Here is a 23,088-nt window from a genome sequence, read left to right as displayed (position 1 = left end):
CCTCAGACACTGCCTCTCTTCAAAATGGCCCCTTGAACCCCAAGCACATGTTGCCTGTACCAGCACTCAAGATGGCCACCACCACCACCCACATGGCCAGTCCACATCAACAGTACACCCCAATAAAAACGAAAAACACACAAAAATGACCACAATCCAATGCCATCCAGGATGTTTACATTAAAGAGAGTGAGACCCCACAGGCAGACTCAGTCCATGCACCACTACCCCTGGGCAAAAGGCCCCACCAGCGGCCCCCAAAAAACGACAAAAACCACAAAATTCAGCACAATCCCAGCCCATCCATGGCCTCAATGATGTTTAAATTCAAGAAGACACCCCACAGAAAGACTAGGCTAATACACCACTCACTACCCCTGGGCATAATTGATGAAAGCTAGGCAAAATGGGTGCAGGCCTCAGACACTGCCTCTCTTCAAAATGGCCCCTTGAACCCCAAGCACATGTTGCCTGTACCAGCACTCAAGATGGCCACCACCACCACCCACATGGCCAGTCCACATCAACAGTACACCCCAAAAAAAACGAAAAACACACAAAAATCACCACAATCCAATGCCATCCAGGATGTTTACATTAAAGAGAGTGAACCCCACAGGCAGACTCAGTCCATGCACCACTACCCCTGGGCAAAAGGCCCCACCAGCAGCCCCAAAAAAATCGACAAAAACCACAAAATTCAGCACAATCCCAGCCCATCCATGGCCTCAATGATGTTTAAATTCAAGAAGACACCCCACAGAAAGACTAGGCCAATGCACCACTCACTACCCCTGGGCAAAAGGCCCCACCAGCAGCACCAAAAAATCGACAAAAACCACAAAATTCAGCACAATCCCAGCCCATCCATGGCCTCAATGATGTTTAAATTCAACAAAACAGTTGTATCATGCACCCATAACCAACCCTGGTCCTACTGGATACTGTGGCTACCCACAATATATTTTATTTAATGTTCTGAAAAAGTTCCAAAATTGTAGTTGCAGCAACTGTAATGCACCAAACAAACTTACTTGTGAAAGTTGATTTCTAATCCAAAAGTGATCCAAAGAAAGTCAAAAAGGCCTCAAATCCAAATATCCAGCAGCATCCACAAAAAGTAATCCTTCCAGGTCAAGGCCCAAATGAAAGTGACCAGCACATGAAGAAAGCACTGGGAGGAGCCTGCTGGACAGGAACAGGAAGTTGGAGACTGTGGGGCACTTCCTCCCCCCCCCCCCAAAAAAAATGGACTCCTTGCAAAAAAAAGTGCAGGCAAATGTCAACCTGAGGAGTGATTCTGATAAAAATCATAATTTTCTGAAGGTTTATGCTGTTTGCTGGTGGATTTCTTGTGCAGAATTGCAAAATCTCTATTTCGCGAGTGCGAGATTGTTGCTGCCCGCCGCACCTACGTGTTCGCAATTGCGAACTCTCGCGATGCGTGCTGTGCAAGGTGGCAAGCCGCGATTACGTATTCGCGGTCGCCAAACTCCCGCGGGATCCCGCAGCAAGATCCAAAATGGTGCAGCGCTCGCAAAATATCGAGAAAAACAACTCGGCAAACGCTGAATGATGGAAAGTGAGCGCCGCGCGCCGCAATATTGTATCACCAAGCAAAAAAATCCGCTGCGTGCGGATTTGCGGATTTTCGCCAAATTCGCGAGAGTTTGCGGATTGCGAATTTGCTGAAAATCCGCAAAATCCGCGAGCGGAACGGATTTTACGCCCATACTTAGAGGGAATGCACAAAGTGCAGCTGCCACCCACCCCAGACGTGTATTGGAGACAGGCTGCAAGGCACACAGAGCAGTAAGAGCAAAGAAAGGCCCACTTTCTATGTTAATGTTAATATTATTGAAAACAATATTAACCACATCGCTGCTTGAGTTTTTCCCCTGCTGTGCTGGACAGCAATAAAAACGGGTGTGGTCATGACGAGCTCGGCGCGTCATAAGCACACGAGCACTGTGCTGCATGACAAGCTGAGCTCGTCATGAGCATGGAAGGGGTTAACAAAAACAATGACCTTAACAATGAAATTACATAGCTGAAAAAGCAATATTCTTGCCAATTTTTTTCTGTGTTACAATATCTATCACCATATTTCTGTGATACTGCTCTCTATGCTACTCCACTTTACGCTACTGCACTGTACGGCACTCCACTCTGCTCTATTCCACTGTATGCCAATCAACTCTAAGGCATTCCACTGTACAACGGTTTTCTACTCTATGTCACTCAATTCTATGCAATTCCAGTGAACGCTATTCCACTCTACATCAATCCACTCTCCGCCACTCCAATCTATGAGATTCCACTCTGCAACTGCATTCTACGCCACTCCATAGTATGCCACACTACTTTATGCCGCTCCACTCTACACTACTCAAATCTATGCCACTCAAGTCTATGCTACTCCAGTATACGTCTCACGGCCATACACTATTCTGGGTCTCTCCACTCTCTTCTATTTCACTGTAAGCCACTCTACACCATTACCTACTATACTATTCCACTCTATGCCACTCCACTCTATGCTACTCCACCCTGCGCCACTCCACTCTGTACCACTCCACTCTATGCCACTTCACTCTATCCCACTCCACTCTATGCCACTCCACTCTACTCTATTCTACGCCACTCTACTGTATACCACTCAACTCTACGCCACTCAACTCTAAACCCCTCCAATCTACGCTATTCCACTCCATGCCAATCAACTCTATGCCACTCTACACCACTCCACTCTATGCCACTCCAATGTACTCCACTGGATTACACTCTACTATACAAAACTACACTCTATGATACTCTCCTCCACTATACCCTATGACCCTCCATTTAACGGCACTCAATTCTACGTTTTGAAACACTTTTTTATTAAAAAATAAAAAAACCTTTGAAAGTCAAGGAAAAAAAAACCTAAAGTTAAAACGTAGTTATAGCTAGGAAAATGTTATGTATTCTTTATATACAAACCAAACTTAAACTATACAGTCATTGCAAATTCTATAGTTATACTTTAGATAAATAATCTACGCACCGCCTTTAAATTACTTTAACTCGTGCACCTTCGTACACACCGTTGGCACCTCACTAGCCAGAGTACATCTCAAGTAGGTCTCTTCGCACTATTGAGAGATAACAGATGTTTATTGTTACCCAACTTCATTGTACTAATTTTATAGACCTTTTACAGGGAAAAGGATGAGTGACCCTGCCAGAACGCAAACGTGTGACCATGGGAGTCAAGCACAGGTCCCTGCAGCAGTCAGACCCTATGGGGTTATCCATGTTTCACTATTATCACTAAAGTTGGGAGTTCTGTGTGATCAAATTTCCAGTTAGGAAACAAAAAGGTAGTTTGTTCCATAGTTACCGATGTATGGATTGTCTTAATATATGGATATGGGTTTGTTGGGTGTTAATGTGGTGAGTGAGGATGCTTTTGTGTGTGGACAGTTTTTTGGATTGATAGTTAATGGAGTAGATCGTTTATAAGAGTAGTGGTTTATGTGTCTTTGTGGACCCTTGAAGTGAGCGGTATGGCATTAGTGGCCATAAAAAATGAGTGGCATAAAAAATGGTGCTTCTAGGATAGAAAATGACAGAGGATGAAATAGCATGTTAGTGGGTGGGGTGGCATGTAGATTAATAGTGGTGACTCGATGGCAAGATTAAGACCTCATCGTCCAGATTTAGGGTGTAAAAATCAACACATTTAGTTCGATGTTGAGGCACAAATCACGTAGAGCTCACACTTGTAGGTATGCAAGATAACAAAAGCACATAGATGCTGGGATGCTGGGACATACATAACTCAGAGTTCACAGATGTTGGTAAGCAAGCTGACAAAAAGGATATAGCAGCTAGACCGTTAACCTTCACACACCTATCTGGGTCAGAAGTCGAGAACCAGTACCAGGATCGATATGGGCAAACAGCTAAAGGCCATACATTAAGTGCTGCCTGCTCTACTTGGGCTAAGTATATCTGCTGCTCGGTGGATGAGTGGTGGTGCTGTTGATGGAGCGAGATAGAAAACAGAAATCTGTTTGAACTCGTGAAGTCATATTTCCATAACATGAATAATAAAATTAATGATTTGTGATATGTTTTGCTAACACAACCTAGATTAAACTCATTACACGGGGACGGTAACATGTGTGCTCATAAACGTGCATAAATGTCGCATCTTTTGTTCGTGCAAAAATAATAAATTAATTTTGTCATTTTCATTTTGTCATTACTAACTGCAGCAAATTTAAAGTGGCATGTGCTTATTTTGCTTTTCTTGTCTATGTGATGTCGTTTCTACTATTCTAGGTGCACATAAGGTTTTAACGGATTCATGAAGACTGGTAGATATAAAATGCTGCTTATATGTTGCTTGGTGCTAGGTAACATTAGACTAATTGGGTGGGTTAATCAATTAGTAAACAAAGGGTGGAAACAGAATAAATGACATTTCTTACATTAATACTTTTCTTGTGTTTGTTTTATACTAGAAAAATAAGTTGCCTGCTTTTGGGCCTAGTTTGCTCGAGTTTGCTAAACGATGAATTTTACTTCTGCAAGGAGCATGAGATGTCCATTTTGAAAAAAGTGTTCGTCAAAGTCGCATTCACTGAACAAAAGCTGATGTGTTGTCATCATTCTGTCGGACGTGGCCAAGGTCAGAAACCGGTAGAAAAGAACAATTTTGCTAACTTGGCATCCGCGGAAGTGGAATGGAGTCAGTGAGAACAGTTGCCTAAAATTGTTGCAAACTAAGGAAGCTTTGGAACACGTACAAGAAAGACAATGGTCCTAAAGAATATGACCTAATGGAAGTTTTGAAATGTGGGTGACATGTCACTTGTCACTCTTGGACCAATAGGACATCGAGTTTGCAGAAAATGTTCCTTTACTTAGATTAGCTAGCATAGAAAGGTATAAAAAAGTCCATGCCTCTAGGGATGGGCTGGCTGCTGCTTTCTGACTTTCTGATGAGGGTGTTATGCTGCTGGACTTTGCGTGGAGCACGTAAGAATCCTCAAAGAACTTTACTTTATTTCCATTTTTTAGCTCAGTTAGGGATTTAGGATTTTTAGAAATGCTAAATTTATATTTCCTTGCTTAAACAATATTTTCTCATGATACTTTTTAAACATGCTTGCTTAAATGCTAATAAAATCACATTTATGAAACTATATTTTGAAATATCTACAATTAGTTAATAAAATCTTACTTTTGAACTCAAGCTGGTCTTGGTTATTCAGAAGCGCAGGTTACTATTAGCTAGATGTCATCGCCATGGTGGTCATTTAAATAGTTAGGATTTGTTCATGTTGTCTTCATCTACCGCGGATGTATATAGATGAATATAATTTGTAAATTAGGTATATATAGGTTTAATTTGACCACCTGATTCAGTAGGCCAAAATATGTCATATTTGATTGATGGGTCCATGAGTTAGAGTGGTGTATTTTGAAGTAGGTTAAAGAGTTAGGTAGCGTTGTTTATGATATATTTCCTATAGGCCGCTGGATCAATTCTTCTGGTAGCAGAAATTGATGGTTGCTAAGGGTAACCAAGGTCATATGGTGGTTGCTAAGGGTTACTAAGGTGTTATGGTATAGTAATAGGATCGATGTTTAACACATGTTGAGTACGTTTTTGTGCTATGTGTGTACCGGTACAGATTGTGTGATGAGAAGGTAGTCACGCAAGACATCTGATCTGTTTGTGATATCGCCGTGTATCACAGGTGGTATCGCCGTGTACCACGAGTGTTGTCGCCGTGCAACACAGTGTTGTGGCCGTGCAACACAGTTTTAGGGCTAGGTGTGAATCTTGTATAGTGAGGATTTTCTAAGAAATTAGAGCAACATGAGAATACGGACAAAGCGCCTGTTGTAAAACTCACTGTGATAAGAGTATTAGTTATATTCGAGCTTGAGTGAAGGGTAGGGTAACGTCGGTGCATGATTATCTATAAACAGGTGAGAGTCCTGTAGGGATACATGTTTTATATCTATAAACAGGTGAGAGCCCTGTACGGATAACGTCGTTATTTTGCTAACGGTGCATGATTTCTATAAACAGGTGAGAGTCCTGTACGGATTTCATGTGTGTTTGAATTAGGGATTTTTTTCGTGTGAAAGTGCGTGATTGTTTTGTAATTTATGTTCAAGTGGAACTTTCGAACAGTCACTTAGTCGTGCGTTCTGAGGGAAATGAGTTCATATTTTACTTGTTAGAAGGGTAGAGTAAGAGTTGCTCTACTGGCAATTGGAAAATATTCTTATGAGAATAGCGCCGACTATTCCGAAGCGTGAATACTTGAATGTATGTAAACTATCCTAATTAGAGAAACAGACAGATGAGTCCTTATTGTCATTGTTAAAAATTAATTTTAACCCAAGAAAGTGTTCTCAAAATGGCGCTGTGAAAAGATTTTGTGAAGGAGGGGTAAGCGCAAAGAGTGAGAAGTGGGAAACCGCAGCTGCTGTGTACGTCACAGAGTCGCGCTGGGATTGGGGGACATACGTCACAAGCTGTGCTCTGATTGGTTCTTGAGTATCTGACGAGCTGTAAGCTGATTGGTTCTTCAGACAATCTCCATTTTTATTGGTTGAGTAAGAGAAGTGACGTAGCTCAACTCTCATTGGCTTGTTGGTGTGTTTCGCGCACGGATTGGTTGCTTTGCGGAACATCCCGGAAATATTTTACGAACGAGTTTGTTAATTGAATTTAACTCTTAGAAATGAGTTATCATTTTAAACACGTTGAGAAAAAGCCAACGTTGTTTCAGAAATTGAAATTTTTTATTTCGCCTGACAAGAAAATCGAAACGCGAGGTGGTAAATTACTTCATAAGTACAAAACACCTGCAGCGTATATGGAAGGTGAATATGGTTATCATACTGTTCTGTGGTTCGATAGCTGGAAACACTACACAAAGGACGACGGTGTTTTGGCTTGGCCTGATGATGGTTCATTTAATGTAAAGGTTTTGAGAAATTTGCGAGAGAAAATGAATGCTCTCAAACCCAAGCCGAGACCAACTCAATTCGAGGCTTTAGTTGAGTGGGAGGATGAAATGTACCAATTACAAAGAGAAGCAAGCGGAATTAAAAGACCTTCTAAACCTCCAAGTTATAGAAGAGAGACGCATGAAGACAGGATGCGAATGTGGAGACAGGGAAACATGAGTGAGGGACTTTTTGTAATTAGAGAAATGGTTTTAGGTTCTCCTGGTGGAAAAAGAACTGAAAAGAGAAATAATGCCCCGTTAGAGAGTGAATCCGAAGATGCAGTTTTAGAGGAAATTTACACTTCAGATAAAAGGAATCAGCCTTTGAGACCTCCTAGGTCATGGTCTACTCCGGTGGTTTCTACAGAAACTTCACCAAGTGCACCTCCAATTAATGAAGCTCCTAAACTTTATCCCAATAATTGTGAAATTGTTGAAACTCCAAAAAGACCAGAATTTGAAAATGTCCGTAATGAGGGTAGACATTTTTCAGTGACTCCAAGAGCAAGGGAAGCGCCAAAGAATTATGTGAGAGAAACAAGAAACGTTGAGGCTATTGATTCTTCTGAGTATTTGAGATCAAAGGAAGAATTAATTCGACAAATAACAAAAAGTATGGAAGCTGTGACAGTTCCAGTAACTATTGGTCCTGTTCAGCCTGTTTTTGAGCAAAGAGAAGCTAATAAGACAGGGTTAACTGTTCCTTTAAATGCAGAAATCCAGAAGGTTGCTGAAAAATTTTATTCAGACATATCTGAAATAAACTCTTCAAGATCGAGAATGCCAGATTTGACTTTTAATGAGGATTTATCTGCAAAAACACCGATGGGTGCAGAATCCGATGCAGAGAGTCCTGAAGTCAGGGTGACTAAACCTAAACTTGATGTTGCAAAATTGAAAGCGAATATTGAGGAATTAATAATTGGTACGATTGGTCCTGACAGTTTAAATTATTATCGAGATGATGAACTACTGTTCATTTGCAAGAGTATGCAGTGGAAAACAAAAAATAAATATGACCAGTTGGAAGAACTGGCAGCTGAACTTGAAATTGATGTGAGCAAGCAAAAGAATTTTGCAAAACATTACAGATTAGATTTTTCAGAAAGTGACATTGAAAGTTTGAACTCAATGGGAAGAATAATGCACATAAAAGACCTGATTGTTTACATAAAAAAACTGGGAGAACTGAATAAATGGAGAGTAAAATGGACTAAAAAGAAGGAAGATGAGAAATTGGAAAAATTGTCAAAACAATTTCCAATGAAAGAGATTGCAGGTGGAGGATATGTTCATGTCCCATGGTCAAGACAGGACATACTGCTGTTCACAAATGATTTTCCGAAACTGAGGGAAAAGCCAGTGGAGTGGTATAGGCAGGTGGACAGGTTCATCAAAGTCTCAAAGGTTCTGTGGATTGATCTGGATGGATTTTTTGACATAGTTGTCCCATCAGATCTTTGGACAGAATGTAAAATATCCATAAGTTGGCCAAAAACGGAACCTGATCGGGTTAAGGAAACAGGTGCTCCAAATCCTCTTGTATTGGATTTCTACGAAAAAGTGATTTACTGGTTGAAAAACAAAATTCCACCAAAAGAGGTTGATTGGGTTAAAATAGAAAGAACAAACCAGGAAACAAAGGAATCAGTTCATTCTTTCTACGAAAGGTTACTGTTGATTTTTAAACAATACAGTGGCTATGAGAAACTAGACGAGAAAGATATGAGTCATTTCGTCTACAGATTTGTTTATGGTTTAAAACCAGAAATTGCAGATATGATCAGGAATAGCATTGTCGGATGGCAAGCACTTTCTGTTGATGACATTTTGAGAAAGGCAAAATACTGCAGCGATGAATTAGAAGTGAGACAAAAGAAACTCAAGGAGAAAGCCATGTGGGCTCAGGTAAAAGTAGCTGAGCAACAGATTGCCAGTCTTGGTAATAAAAATACAAATTTTGTTCAAACTTCAAATTCGAATCAAGGGCAAGGGAAGTTTAAAGGTAATTTTGTGAGGAAAATTAACCCAAAGATTGAAGAGATGAAACAAAGACTACCTTGTTTTAATTGTGGCGAGATTGGACACTGGAGAGACGAGTGTAAGAAACCGCCTAGGAATTTAAAAAGTCCATTGTTAAATCCACAGATGCAGAATGATGTTGACCTGCAGCAACAGCTACAGTTGCAACAGAGTTTAAACGAATTGAGTCTTCAACGACAGTTGCAGCAACAGGTAAACCAGCAACAGGTGAATCAAGTGAATAACCGTCAGAATCAATTGCCACAGGCACCGTTTCCAAATTGTGGGGGAACGCAGAAATATAATTCAGGTGTGGGATTTCAAGGAGATGAACAGGTAATAAAACCGCAAAGACAAAGAGTACAAAATGCAGCACAACAATTTTTGTTAACAGAGGGGCAGGAGAGTGATTCTGATGATTATTACTGACGGTGCCCGAGAGAGGAGGAAGAGTGTGTTGTTGGAGCCACTCTTGAGGTTGACCAGTCTAGTCCATTTGTAAATGGGAAAGTTAATGATGTAGACATCTTTTCTAGTGGACACTGGTGCTACCCGTTCTACTGTTAGATCAGTGGAAATTGAAAACCTACCTCTCTCTGGGGATACCATCCAAGTTGTCAGAGTAAGCAATCAACAAATCAGGACTGATTTGACTGATCCAGTACCAGTTGAAATTGGAAATTTCAAAGACAAACACAGATTTGTGGTTTGTAACAGTAGTCCAGTGAATCTATTGGGCAGAGACATATTGTGCAAGATGAATTGCAGAATATATTGTTCTCCTGAAGGTGTTGAATTACAAACAATGGAAGAAGATGGCTTGTACAGGATGACAATGATGCTGATGGAAATTCCTACGTTTGAAAAAGAAAATCTGCCAGAAGAGCTCAAGGAAACAGTGAAATCTGAAATTTGGGATTTGACTGGGAATGAGATGGGTCTAATGAAACATGTCGATCCAGTCAAAATTACACTGAAGCAGGGAATAGAATTTCCTAATATTCCTCAATACAAAATGAAAGCAGAGACAATTGAGGGAGTTATACCTGTGATTGAAAAATTCATTAAACAAGGGGTTTTAAAAGAAATTGAGAGTAGCCCTTGTAATTCACCGATCATGGGAATTAAAAAATCGAATGGAACATACAGGATAGTTCAAGATTTGAGAAAAGTTAATCAGATTGTTGTTCCATGTTGCCCTGTGGTTCCAAATCCAGCAGTTATTTTGTATCAGATTCCACATGATGCGGAATGGTACACTGTCATTGATCTTTGCAATGCATTCTTTACTGTTCCTCTACATCCAGAGAGTCAGGAAATTTTCGCTTTCAGATTCCAGAGTAGGACCCTCGCATGGTGTAGAATCCCTCAAGGGTATACAGAGAGTCCTTCTATCTTTAATGAGCTGTTGAAAAGATCTTTGGAAAATTTAGACTTACCTGACAGGTCTACGTTGGTGCAGTATATCGACGATTTGTTGATAGCTGCTAAAACGAGAGAAAATTGTGTGACAGACACAATTATACTTTTGAATCATCTTGCAGACGAGGGACATAAAGTGTCTCCAGCAAAATTACAGTTTTGCAAACAAGAAGTGAAATATCTTGGTCACAGAATTGCAAAAGGAAAAAGACAGGTGACAGTTGAGAGAATAAAAATGATTGAAGCAATGCAACCTCCAAGAACACAGAGACAGGTTAGAATGTTTTTGGGAATGGTTGGCTACTGTCGACAATGGATAAGTGGATTTTCGGTAATTGCGAAACCACTACAGAGACTGACAAGGTCTGATGTGAAAGATCCAATTACTCTCAGTGAAGATGAGATGGAATCTTTTGAGAACCTGAAAAAGAGCTTATGTTAAGCTCCTGCTTTGGGCATGCCGAATTATGAGAAGTATTTTGAACTGTATTGCAGTGAGAGAGAAGGATGTGCATTGTCTGTGTTAATTCAGAGACATGGGAATCTAAAGAAACCTATTGCATACTTCTCTGCAGTTCTTGATCCCATTGCAAAAGCATTACCAGGTTGTTTGAAAGCAGTTGCAGCTACAAGTGTCAGTCTTGAGCAGAGTGAAGGAATCATAATGGGATTTCCTGTGAAAATTTTTGTACCTCATTCGGTTGAAATATTACTGACAAGAGGTAAAACTCAGCTTTTAACGAGCAGCAGATTGACTAAGTATGAGAAAATCATTCTAGGAGCAGATAATGTTTCCATTTCAAGATGCTTGAATCTGAATCCTTCTACATTGCTGCCTGATTCAGAAATTGTTGATGAAAATGAAGTGGAACATGAGTGTTTGGATGTCATGGAGTTTTGCACCAAACCAAGGCAGGACATTAAAGATGTACCTTTGCCTGAATCAGATGTTGTCTACTTTGTGGATGGCTCCTGTCTGAGGACAGAGGGAGGTGTTTTAAAAGCATCATACTCGGTCTGCACTGTTGCAGATGTGAAAGAAGCATCATGTCTTGAAGGAATTCGTTCAGCACAAGTGGCTGAATTGATTGCTTTGATTCGTGCTTGTGAAGTGTCAAAAGACATAAGAGTTACCATCATTACTGATAGTCAGTATGGGTATGGAGTTGTGCATGATTATGGACAGCTCTGGTCTCAGAGAGGCTATTTGACCTCAGCAGGGTCACCAATTAAAAATGCAGTTTTCATCAAAAGATTAATTGAAGCCATACAGTTGCCGAAAGAAATTGCAATTGTGAAGTGTGCAGCACACACAAAAGGAGTGGATTATATCTCAAAAGGCAATGCCTATGCAGATGAGACAGCAAAGTACTGTGCAAGAAAATGTTGTGCATATAATCGGGAAAAGAGTAAAGAAACTGATTCAAATTCATTAATGCTAACAACAGTTGTAGAGACATGGCATGAGATTAGAGATTTACAAAATGAAGCAGATGATGAGGAAAAAGATCTGTGGTTAAGATCAGATTGTAGACCACGTGAAGAGGATGGAGTATGGGTCTACAAAGATGGCAGAGTAGTCTTACCAAATTGTTTGATTGTTGATATGGCCAGATTGTATCATGGTCCAGCTCACCTTGGAAGAGATTCTATGATCAGACTTTTCCGAGAGACTTGGTTCAATACTAAATTCAGAACGATTGCAGAGTCTTTTTGTCAAAGGTGTTTGTCATGCCAATAAATGAACCCAAACAGAAAATCAGTTGTAGGCACAGGGGTAATTGGTCGAGAGGGTGGTCCCTTTACCAGGTTGCAGATGGATTTCATTGAAATGCCCTTACACAATTGTTTGAAATATGTTCTTGTGATTGTGTGTTTGTTTTCAAGATGGGTGGAAGCATTCCCTACACGACATTGTGATTCAATTACAGTGGCGAAACTGTTACTCAGAGAAATCATCCCAAGGTACGGTTTTCCAGTCACTATTGAGAGTGATGGAGGAAGCCATTTTGATAACAAACTGATGAAACTGATATGTGAGGCATTAAGCATTGAGCAGAAAATACACTGTGCATACAGACCAGAGGCATCTGGGGTGGTTGAACAGATTAATGGGACAATTAAAAACAGAATTGGAAAAATGTGTCTGGAAACAGGTGTAAAGTGGACAGATGCTCTTCCACTTGTTTTAATGTCATTGAGAAGTACACCTGATAAGAAGACAGGTTTGAGTCCTCATGAAATACTGATGGGAAGAGTCATGAGGCAAGCTTTTGTACCTGTAGGCAAATTGTTGAGCATAAATGACAGTGCTATTTTTGAATTACTGTAAAAGGTTATCTGACATAGTGACTTCTGTGTCTAATCAGGTGGGAACTGAAGCACAATCAAATGAGAAAGTTCTGACACATGATTTGAGACCTGGTGATTGGGTCAGAACAAAAGTACATCGGAGAAGAAATTGTCTGGCTCCTAGGTGGCAGAAACCTAGACAAATAATTTTGGTCACTACAAATGCTGTGAAATGCAGAGGATTGAAAAGGTGGATACATCCTAGTCATACTATTCCAGTACCAACTCCTGAAAGTTCTGATGTTGAAAGTGATACTACAGATGATTCTGATTCTGAAACAGAAGATGAAACAAATCCGGATTCTGAAGATCGACAGGGTGGTCGACATCTGGAACTTGTGCCTGTAAATAGAGAACTGACAAGGAAAGATCTTGAGATAATTGAAATAGATTCAGGAGAAGAAGAGAATCTATCAAAAGGAAAAACGACTGAGGATTCAGTCAAGAAGATTAATGGAGTGAGTTCCATTGAAGACAGAGAGGCTGAATCAAAAGAAATTTCTGACCAGGAGAGTATCGAAAAGCAGAAGTTAAGCTCTGAAGTAAGGAACAGAAGTCCAGAATCTGGGAAGTTGGAGGTAATTGAAGAAGAAGAGGAAGACGAATTACCGAGTACCAGTGATGGAAGAAAAAGTATAGTTCCTGAAGGAGTGAAACTGCCGAATAGAGAAGTTCCTGAGTCAATAATTGAAGTTTCAGACTGTGAAACTGAAGAAAGTGACGTGGATGGTGAAAGTGGAAGTGCCAAGAAAAGATCTTGGAAGTCGGAGACAAATGCTTCAGAACCAAAGAGAAAATTCGTGAGAAAAGCAGATTTCTGGCCTGGTGGAAGATTGAGAGTCAGGTTGATAAAAAAAAACGAAGGAGCAGGTGGAAGAAATCAGTAGTCAAAAAGGTTCTGAAAAGGAAGTTGGAGTTGGAAGAAAAATCGAAGTAGTGACAAGAAAAGGAAAGAGGATTATAAGGCCAAATCAGAAATACAAATCTCCTGAGTGGACTTATCTAGTAATTTCACCTGTTATTGACATTTATGATAGTAGTCAAGAAGAAGGAGAAATTGAAGAAATTAGTGACAATGATTGAAGTACAGAGTTTTTAATTGGATTTTTGGGTTTTAATTTTTGGCAAAAGGCTGAAAAAATCTTGTTAGGTGACACAAGGTCGAAGAAAAGTTGTTTAGTTGAGAACTTATTTGTGACATAAGGTCGAAGAAATACTGTTAGGGTTTGAAAAAAAATTAAAAAAAAATTTAAAAGGGGGGTGTAAATAATTAATTATTTCATTTTTAAAATAGTTTTTGTTTTCTTTTAAGGCAAGACTAATCAAAGATGCCTTACGTTATGGAACAGAATACTTCGAGATGTTCCATTTTTAAGAGATGCTGTAAGATGACTCTGGTGTGTTTGCTCATTCTAATTCTGCTCTGGGTAGTTTTAGCTGTCATTATTCCATTTGAGTTTCACAAAGATTTTCATAAAGCCAACATGACTAGCAAAGCTTCAGTTAGTCAAAACAAACATAGTGCAACTGGCAAAGTTATTGATCATCAACCTAACATTCATCAGGACAAATCTATTAGTGATTTTTCAAGCAATACATTCACAAAGCTTTTGAGTGAATATGTCAAGGTAATGGATGCAAAAGACTGCTATGTCTGTGTCAAGTTACCCGCTTCTGTTTCTGAGGGAGTAACATACAACATGCTTCCTCTTACATATGGTGTGACTTGTAGTGTGCTAGCTAGCTTGTTCTATCAGACTGGACGCTTAGAATACTATTATTCAGATTTTGACGAGATTTTCGCAAATTTAAAAATTGAGGGTGCTTTGAATAAGCATAAGAAAGCGAAACAGATGAGGGAATTTTTCCTTGTTACTAATGAACTCACCTTTGAGTATGCTTACAAGAACAATTTAACCTGCAAACTTAGTGCTGAAGGAAAGAAGTTTTTGAACCTGGTTGAAGAGAGGAGAGCAATTTACAAGAGAAATGAAATAGTCAAACAGACTAAGTCCAGGTTCTGGCAGAAAGAGGATGAGAAGCTTAATGGCAAAATGCTTGAAAATGTTGCAATACACATAGACAAACCAATTAGTGGTAAGCTTTGCATTAGAAGAGACAATACACTTTTTGATAATTACTTTGTGGGTGCAAGCAATTGTGAAGATACTTATCAGATCTTGGGAGGTTGGGGATTCAAAGGTGGTAAAGATCCAATCTTTCCTGGGATTTATTTTGTTTGTGGTGACAAGGCTTATTACAACCTTCCTGACCATTGGTATGGAACTTGTTATGTTGGGATCGTTTTTCCTAAAGTGTTCCATGTTGACAGAGATTCGGAAGGATTGTTTAAAATTCACAATTATGTAAATAGGGTCAAAAGAGAAACTTTCACAGAGGTTTTGGGAGATATTTTTCAAGCAGTGATACCTTTTGTAGGTATAACCTTAAATGCAGGGAGGATCAGAAAATTGTCCACAATTGTTGACAGATTGTCAACAGATACTGCTGATGGTTTCCAATTAGTAAATGTTGAGGTCATTGCAATCAGATCCATGGTAATTCAAGATCGCCTTGCTTTAGACATACTCCTAGCGAAAGAGGGAGGAGTCTGCGGCATTTTGCATGTGCAACATTGTTGCACATATATACCTGACGAAAGCAAGAACATTGAGATGTACATTAAGAACATCACAGAGATGCATTCAGAGATAATTCCATTAGAAGAAGAAGATTTTACAGAGAGACTTTCAAAAAGATTCCAATCGATTAAAAACTGGTTCCATGACATTGGAAGTTCAGTTCTTGGCAAGATTTTGGCACCTTTGATCGTGATAATTTTCATTTTTATTCTGACAAAAATTGGTTGTTTGTTGCATAAGAGAAAGAAACAAATGAAGGAAAAGAGAAGGATTTTTAAACTCAAGAAAGAAGAGGAGAGGGAGATTGAGTTACAAGAATTACACAGAGCTCGTTATGACAATTGCAAGGATTTTGCAGAAACAGGTTTTTAGAAATACTGACACAGATGAATTTGAATCATTTTCCAGAAAGTCTAAAATTTCCAAATTTTGGGTGGTGGTGTGGTGATTTGTTAATCACCAGATGAGGGAGTTGATGGAGCGAGATAGAAAACAGAAATCTGTTTGAACTCGTGAAGTCATATTTCCATAACATGAATAATAAAATTAATGATTTGTGATATGTTTTGCTAACACAACCTAGATTAAACTCATAAGACGGGGACGGTAACATGTGTGCTCATAAACGTGCATAAATGTCGCATCTTTTGTTCGTGCAAAAATAATAAATTAATTTTGTCATTTTCGTTTTGTCATTACTAACTGCAGCAAATTTAAAGTGGCATGTGCTTATTTTGCTTTTCTTGTCTATGTGATGTCGTTTCTACTATTCTAGGTGCACATAAGGTTTTAACGGATTCATGAAGACTGGTAGATATAAAATGCTGCTTATATGTTGCTTGGTGCTAGGTAACATTAGACTAATTGGGTGGGTTAATCAATTAGTAAACAAAGGGTGGAAACAGAATAAATGACATTTCTTACATTAATACTTTTCTTGTGTTTGTTTTATACTAGAAAAATAAGTTGCCTGCTTTTGGGCCTAGTTTGCTCGAGTTTGCTAAACGATGAATTTTACTTCTGCAAGGAGCATGAGATGTCCATTTTGAAAAAAGTGTTCGTCAAAGTCGCATTCACTGAACAAAAGCTGATGTGTTGTCATCATTCTGTCGGACGTGGCCAAGGTCAGAAACCGGTAGAAAAGAACAATTTTGCTAACTTGGCATCCGCGGAAGTGGAATGGAGTCAGTGAGAACAGTTGCCTAAAATTGTTGCAAACTAAGGAAGCTTTGGAACACGTACAAGAAAGACAATGGTCCTAAAGAATATGACCTAATGGAAGTTTTGAAATGTGGGTGACATGTCACTTGTCACTCTTGGACCAATAGGACATCGAGTTTGCAGAAAATTTTCCTTTACTTAGATTAGCCAGCATAGAAAGGTATAAAAAGTCCATGCCTCTAGGGATGGGCTGGCTGCTGCTTTCTGACTTTCTGATGAGGGTGTTATGCTGCTGGACTTTGCGTGGAGCACGTAAGAATCCTCAAAGAACTTTACTTTATTTCCATTTTTTAGCTCAGTTAGGGATTTAGGATTTTTAGAAATGCTAAATTTATATTTCCTTGCTTAAACAATATTTTCTCATGATACTTTTTAAACATGCTTGCTTAAATGCTAATAAAATCACATTTATGAAACTATATTTTGAAATATCTACAATTAGTTAATAAAATCTTACTTTTGAACTCAAGCTGGTCTTGGTTATTCAGAAGCGCAGGTTACTATTAGCTAGATGTCATCGCCATGGTGGTCATTTAAATAGTTAGGATTTGTTCATGTTGTCTTCATCTACCGCGGATGTATATAGATGAATATAATTTGTAAATTAGGTATATATAGGTTTAATTTGACCACCTGATTCAGTAGGCCAAAATATGTCATATTTGATTGATGGGTCCATGAGTTAGAGTGGTGTATTTTGAAGTAGGTTAAAGAGTTAGGTAGCGTTGTTTATGATATATTTCCTATAGGCCGCTGGATCACTGTGTAGGGCCCTCAATGAAGAGGAAAGCAATGACATGATTCTTTGAGCACCACGACCAAACAATAATATTGACTGATATAAGGATCCCAGTGAAACTTGCTATGCAGGACACCGATTATCTATTCTTGCACTTGTGTTTTTGCTTCCTAGAGGGGTCGTTTTGGGGCCAAGGACTTTGCCTCCAACTGTGTTACCCCAAACCTCTGTACAGTCTGTGCATAATTCCTTGTGGAGTTGGGGTGCCCTAGCCTTTTGGGTAGAGCGAGGAGGGTAGCTGCTGCAAAGGCTCTCAAGCCACACTAGACCTAATGCTGTACTACATAAATCACCAGGCCAAAGCCTTCATTATGTCTGATGCATAGAGTCCAAGAAGGTTTTCAGCCTGGGTCAGTGGCTGTCCACGTTTAATCCCTTGGTATGTAGGCTGTTAGGTGGTATTGGGAGTCATGAGCTCTGCCCTCTGGACTCACCTTTAAAGTTCAGACCATGGCAGGGATATGGGAAATTTGGATTTTGGTAGCTGAAGGCAAATGAAGAGTTGCAACTGGTAATGAAGGTATATGTGTGTCAGCATGAGCAGCGATGTGGTGATTAAAGTTGCTAAGGTGCAATTGGGATGCAGGGCGGCGGTATACCTTCACTGGCCTACAGTTTGTTTATTAGTCTGGCTTCACTGGGTGTTTGCGTAAATGTTCAACATACTCACACACAAAGGGCGTTTTTGGAAATAGGGGAGTAGCTATCAATACTGCAGCAGGTGCAGTGGCATCTGGGCCCAGTTCTGTACTCCAATTTTGACTGAATTTCAGTGTCAAACTTGAAGTAAGGGAACTTTTTCCTTCCTTGGGTTAGGGATTATGACACTGTAGCTACTCCACTTTGCAATTTCAGTACCCAAATTCCCAAACTTCTCATAGGTACAGGTAATTAACTGTCAAATGCACATTGTTATGACATTAGCAGTATGAGTAGGTGCCTGTAATAAGTTTTGAAAGGTGTTTCTCTGAATAACAGGTTTGTACGGCACGCTGACCCTAGACGCCTCTGTACCTCTTCGATTACTCTCAGTGCATTTTTGTATGTCCTGCTTTTGACAGTGCTCCACTTCGTAGATGGTTTTGAGGTATTTTATTAATATGTCTCCTTGTCTCCTTGAATACAGAAAGTTCTAGTTTGTGCCTGTGTTGGCAGGTCTCAGGAACAGCACTCACTTTTGAGTCCTTGGACTTATCATCATCTGCCTTTATTGCAAGCTTAGAGAAAATAATGAAGAGAAAGATTGGAAAACAGTGACACAGGGCTAGATGTTTGAAGTATTTTTGCAGTTACAAATGGCCCTTTCCTAGAATAGGGCAGTTTGCCACAGCAAAAAAAACATTTTCTGATGTATCCATGAGCGGCCTGTGCAGGTAACAGCAGTGAGGTTGTGGGGCGGGGTGGGGGGTGATACGACAGACGACGCAGAAGGAAAAATAAATAAATAATTAATTTGCACTCTTCCTCATCCCGTCGCATTCCCCCCACCGCTCTTACCTGCACGGGCTGCGCCTGGATGTATCAAACCCAAATTGCGATTTTTTAACATGATACCAAATCACAATTTGTGTTTGCAACTCAATAACAATTATTATTTGGAAGGCGTATGTTTGGAGCGTTCCTTTCAATTACCAAATCAAAGTGGGACCTATTCATGTTTTGTGACTTAATTTCAGTTGAAGAACATTATTATTTGGCCACCTCCTCAGAGAAGGTGGTAAGCCATTCACAAATGGGAAGAGGTTCCCATAATACCACCTACCCTTTGAGGATTTAAAAATATATATTTTTAAGACCAGTCAGAGGTCCTACGGACCACTGCTAACTCTTAAAAATTAAAGTTAAATGTTTCATTTTTTATTAAAACCTGTTCCGTTTTCCTTTCAGGAAAATGGTCTGCTTTAAATTTTTTAAAAAGATTGCTTTATTTAAAAGCAATCACAGACATGATGGTCTGTTGACCCCAGCAGACCACCATCCCTGTGACGGCTATCATTTCTAATGGGTCACAAACTGTGGCATACTTCATTAATTTTCATGATGTAGGTCAATTAGTGACCCACTGGGACTCAGTCTTTTAAAATTAACAGTTTAGTACATTATGAATAGTGACTTTTTAATTGTACTTCAGAGACAACCACAATTTGGAAGTAGCTATTCCCATTGTTAATACATCTGGCCCCATGGGCCAACCACTTCATCGTAGACGTCTATATCAATGCACCCCATCCCACCCCAGCAAACTAAAACCAAAGGCCATCTTTAGATGCAACTGGAACAACATAACAGGAGCAAACTGTACCCACACCCTCAGATCCAATCTGCATATCCTCACAGGTGACCTACAGAACTACCTAGCCACCTTCAACAACATCGTTTGAGACTGCACCAACACCCTGGCCCCCATGAAGAAGATCAGACATGCAAGAACCTGCGCTCAAGCATGCAGGTGTACAGAAGACCTAAAAGACTCTGAGCTCTATTGCAAACAACTGGAAAGAAGATGGAGAACCAGTTGAGACAACACGTCCAGAGACACCAACAAATCCGCACCCAGTAGGTAACATGTTCAGCTCAAAGAAGGCTTGAAAGCGGCCCTAAAGCTCAGACTTGAATCCTGCTCCAACTCTGGCAAAGAAATCTTTAACATCGTCAAAGAATTCACCACCCCTATAGCAGCCTCCAACACTATCATCCCCTCACAAATTTCCTGCAGCAACCTTTCTAACTTTTTCAAAAACAAAATACTCAAGATCTACATCAGCTTCGGATCCCAACCCACCGTACAGGGCATCATCACAAAACCACACACCTCCTACAAAAATTTAGCACCCTCACCACAGATGACACTGCCAGAACCATGCAGACCATCCACTCAGGTTCCCCTATAGACCCCTGCCCACAACACATATACAACCTGGGCAGCACACTGATTAGTGCCAACTTCCCCATCATCATCAACTCTCCATTCTCAGTGGAAACTTTCCAGATAGCTGGAAATAATCAACAACACAGCTCTCCTGAAGAAACTCTCGGGCAAACCGAAATACCTCAGCAACTACAGGCCCATCTCGCTTCTGTCCTTCCCTGCCAAAGTCCTGGATAAAGAGATCAACAAGCAGCTCTCTATCCATCTTAAACATCACCACCTCCTAGGCTTCACTCAGTCAGGTTTCCGCAGCAACCACAGCATGGAAACCGCCCTCCTGGCAGCAACAGATAACATCTGAACCATCACGGAGAGAGGAAAAACTGCTGCTCTAATCTTGCTTGACCTCTTGTGGCATTCAACACGGTCTCCCATGGTACCCGCATCCCCAGTCTCCAGGACTCAGGAACCATAAGACCCACCCTGTGAGAAAGTGCCCTCTTTCTGCATGGTAGCGCCCACGATTTGCTGAACTGCCGATGTGCTTTGACTGAGTGTGCCCATGGCTCCTGCCACCAGGTGCCCTGTGCCTATTAACTTTCCCTAAACCTGCATTAAAACAAAATCCAATTGGCATCTCTGGCCACAGGTCAGCCCCTGGTAAATGGTACCACAGGTACCCAGGGCACTGTGACCAGGGAAGACCTCTAAGAGCTGCAGCACTTATTGTGCCACCCTTAGAGGCCCTGTACCATTACACTCACACACTGCCTTTGCAGGCTGCGTGTTTTGGTGTAGAACAAAGTGAAAAGTCGACATGCCAAACATCCCTGTGTGCCATGCCTACAACCCACTACCCTGGCGTAGATCAGTCCCCACTCTAGCTGGGTGCACTATACCAGTGGTGAGGGTACAAGTGCATGAGTCCTGTACCCCTACAGTGTCTAAGTCCATTCTTAGACATTGTAAATGCAGTGCTGCCATTAAGAGTATATGGTGCTGGGAGTTAATCATTACGAACTCCACAGCACCATAATGGCTGCACTGAAATCTGAGCAGTTTGGTATCACACTTCTCAGCACATTAAACCCACACTGATGCTAGTGTGAGATTTAATGAAAAATGCAAACAGAAGACATTTTGGAGATGCCCCCTGAAAAACGACGTACCACTAGTGTGCAGGCTGAGTGGCTGCTTTCAGCTACCACCACCAGACATGTTTCTGGACCCCTGGGTCGAGAGCCTGCTACTCTCGGGGCCTTAAACAATGCACATCATTGGACGAGGTGCCAAGCCTCCTCCCAGGATGGGCAGGGTCCACGAAGGGGAAGCTTCAAAGGATTGCCGCCTTTGTGATTTTCTCCAGGACACTTGCTGCTTTCAGAAACTGGTCCCCGCTTGTTCTGACCCCCACTTTGTGTGGGAGAACCGGTGGGAGAAATAAGTGAGGAAGAGAGGTGTGCCCACCTCCTCCAACTCCACCTCTCAGGTGGGGGAGGCGAGGTGAAGCACAACTCTCAGTCCCCGCCATCTTGCAAATGGGGGCACTCAGCCAACCAGGGAAAGGCTTCTGCCCCCTTCCCACTGAAGGATGGCATAATAGGGGGTGTACCCACCCCAGGGAAGGGACCCATTGGACCCCATATTTTACCTACCTGTAACGCCCCTAAATCTAGTATTTATGGGGCACCCCGAACCTTGCTTCCTCAGACAAGAACCTACAAGAAGAAAAGAAGAAGAAGGACCGAACAGGAGGAGGAGCTTCGCGCGCAACCGGGATGGTCGCGTGAGCACAGGGCTCCCGGACCTTCGCCACCTCCGGCACTTATCCTGACTATAATCCTGGTTATGACGACGGATCATTGAAGATGCAACCCAGCTGATATGATAGTTGCTTTCAAAAATGTATTTGGTCCAAGGGAACCGATTCTATGACAATCTGAACTTTCCTGGCCTGCTCCACGGATCTGCCCCGGGCTCGAGTTGATGATCTGCCTGGGCGGTAATTGAACAACAGCGGTTTCCCTGATCCTACTCTCGACCCTGGACTTGGCTTTCGGTTTCGCTTTTGGCCCGGACCCCTCTACGCAGTGGATTTAACCCCGCTGCCCACGGACTGCCTCACTTCGTGGTCCCACTTCAGGGCCGGGACCGTATATCAACGCTGGTGTGTGACGTGGAACACACTGTCCTTTGGTTGAGCATCTTTGGGTGATTTTGACGTAGCCATTTTCACCAGATCTTGGGGTCCCCTCGGGGGCGCAGCTTCCAAGATGGCCGGCAAGCCAGAGGTTGAAAAGCGAAAGACTAAGACTGTTCACCGTGGGGGCTCCATACAATCTAATGTCATGGACCGATACACCCATCCTAAGGGATCCCCCGGTGGAACGGGCAAGCCTACGGTGGACAAGGAAGATGACCCTACGGCGTACGAAGACACGACTCTGCACGATGTTATGGGCGCCATTGCGAGTATGAAGACCTCAATCGGTGTGCAGTATGAAACTCTAGCGCAAAAACTGGATACAGTGGCGATCAATGTCAACTTGATCAGGGCAGATTTAGCTAAAACGAACAAAAAAGTTAAATCCCTGGACTTGAAGACTTCTAGCCTCACGACGGATGTCTCCGACCTACAAACGGAGGTCCGCGATCTACGGTCCTCTAATGACTCCTTCTCCCGCCGTTAGAAGGATTTTGAAAGTCGTGCTAGGCGGAACAACGTCGGTATTGTGGGTG

This window comes from Lissotriton helveticus, chromosome 6 (genome assembly GCF_964261635.1).
Source record: "Lissotriton helveticus chromosome 6, aLisHel1.1, whole genome shotgun sequence".
NCBI classification, from domain to species: Eukaryota; Metazoa; Chordata; class Amphibia; order Caudata; family Salamandridae; genus Lissotriton; species Lissotriton helveticus.
Note: the sequence above shows the minus strand (reverse complement) of the source record.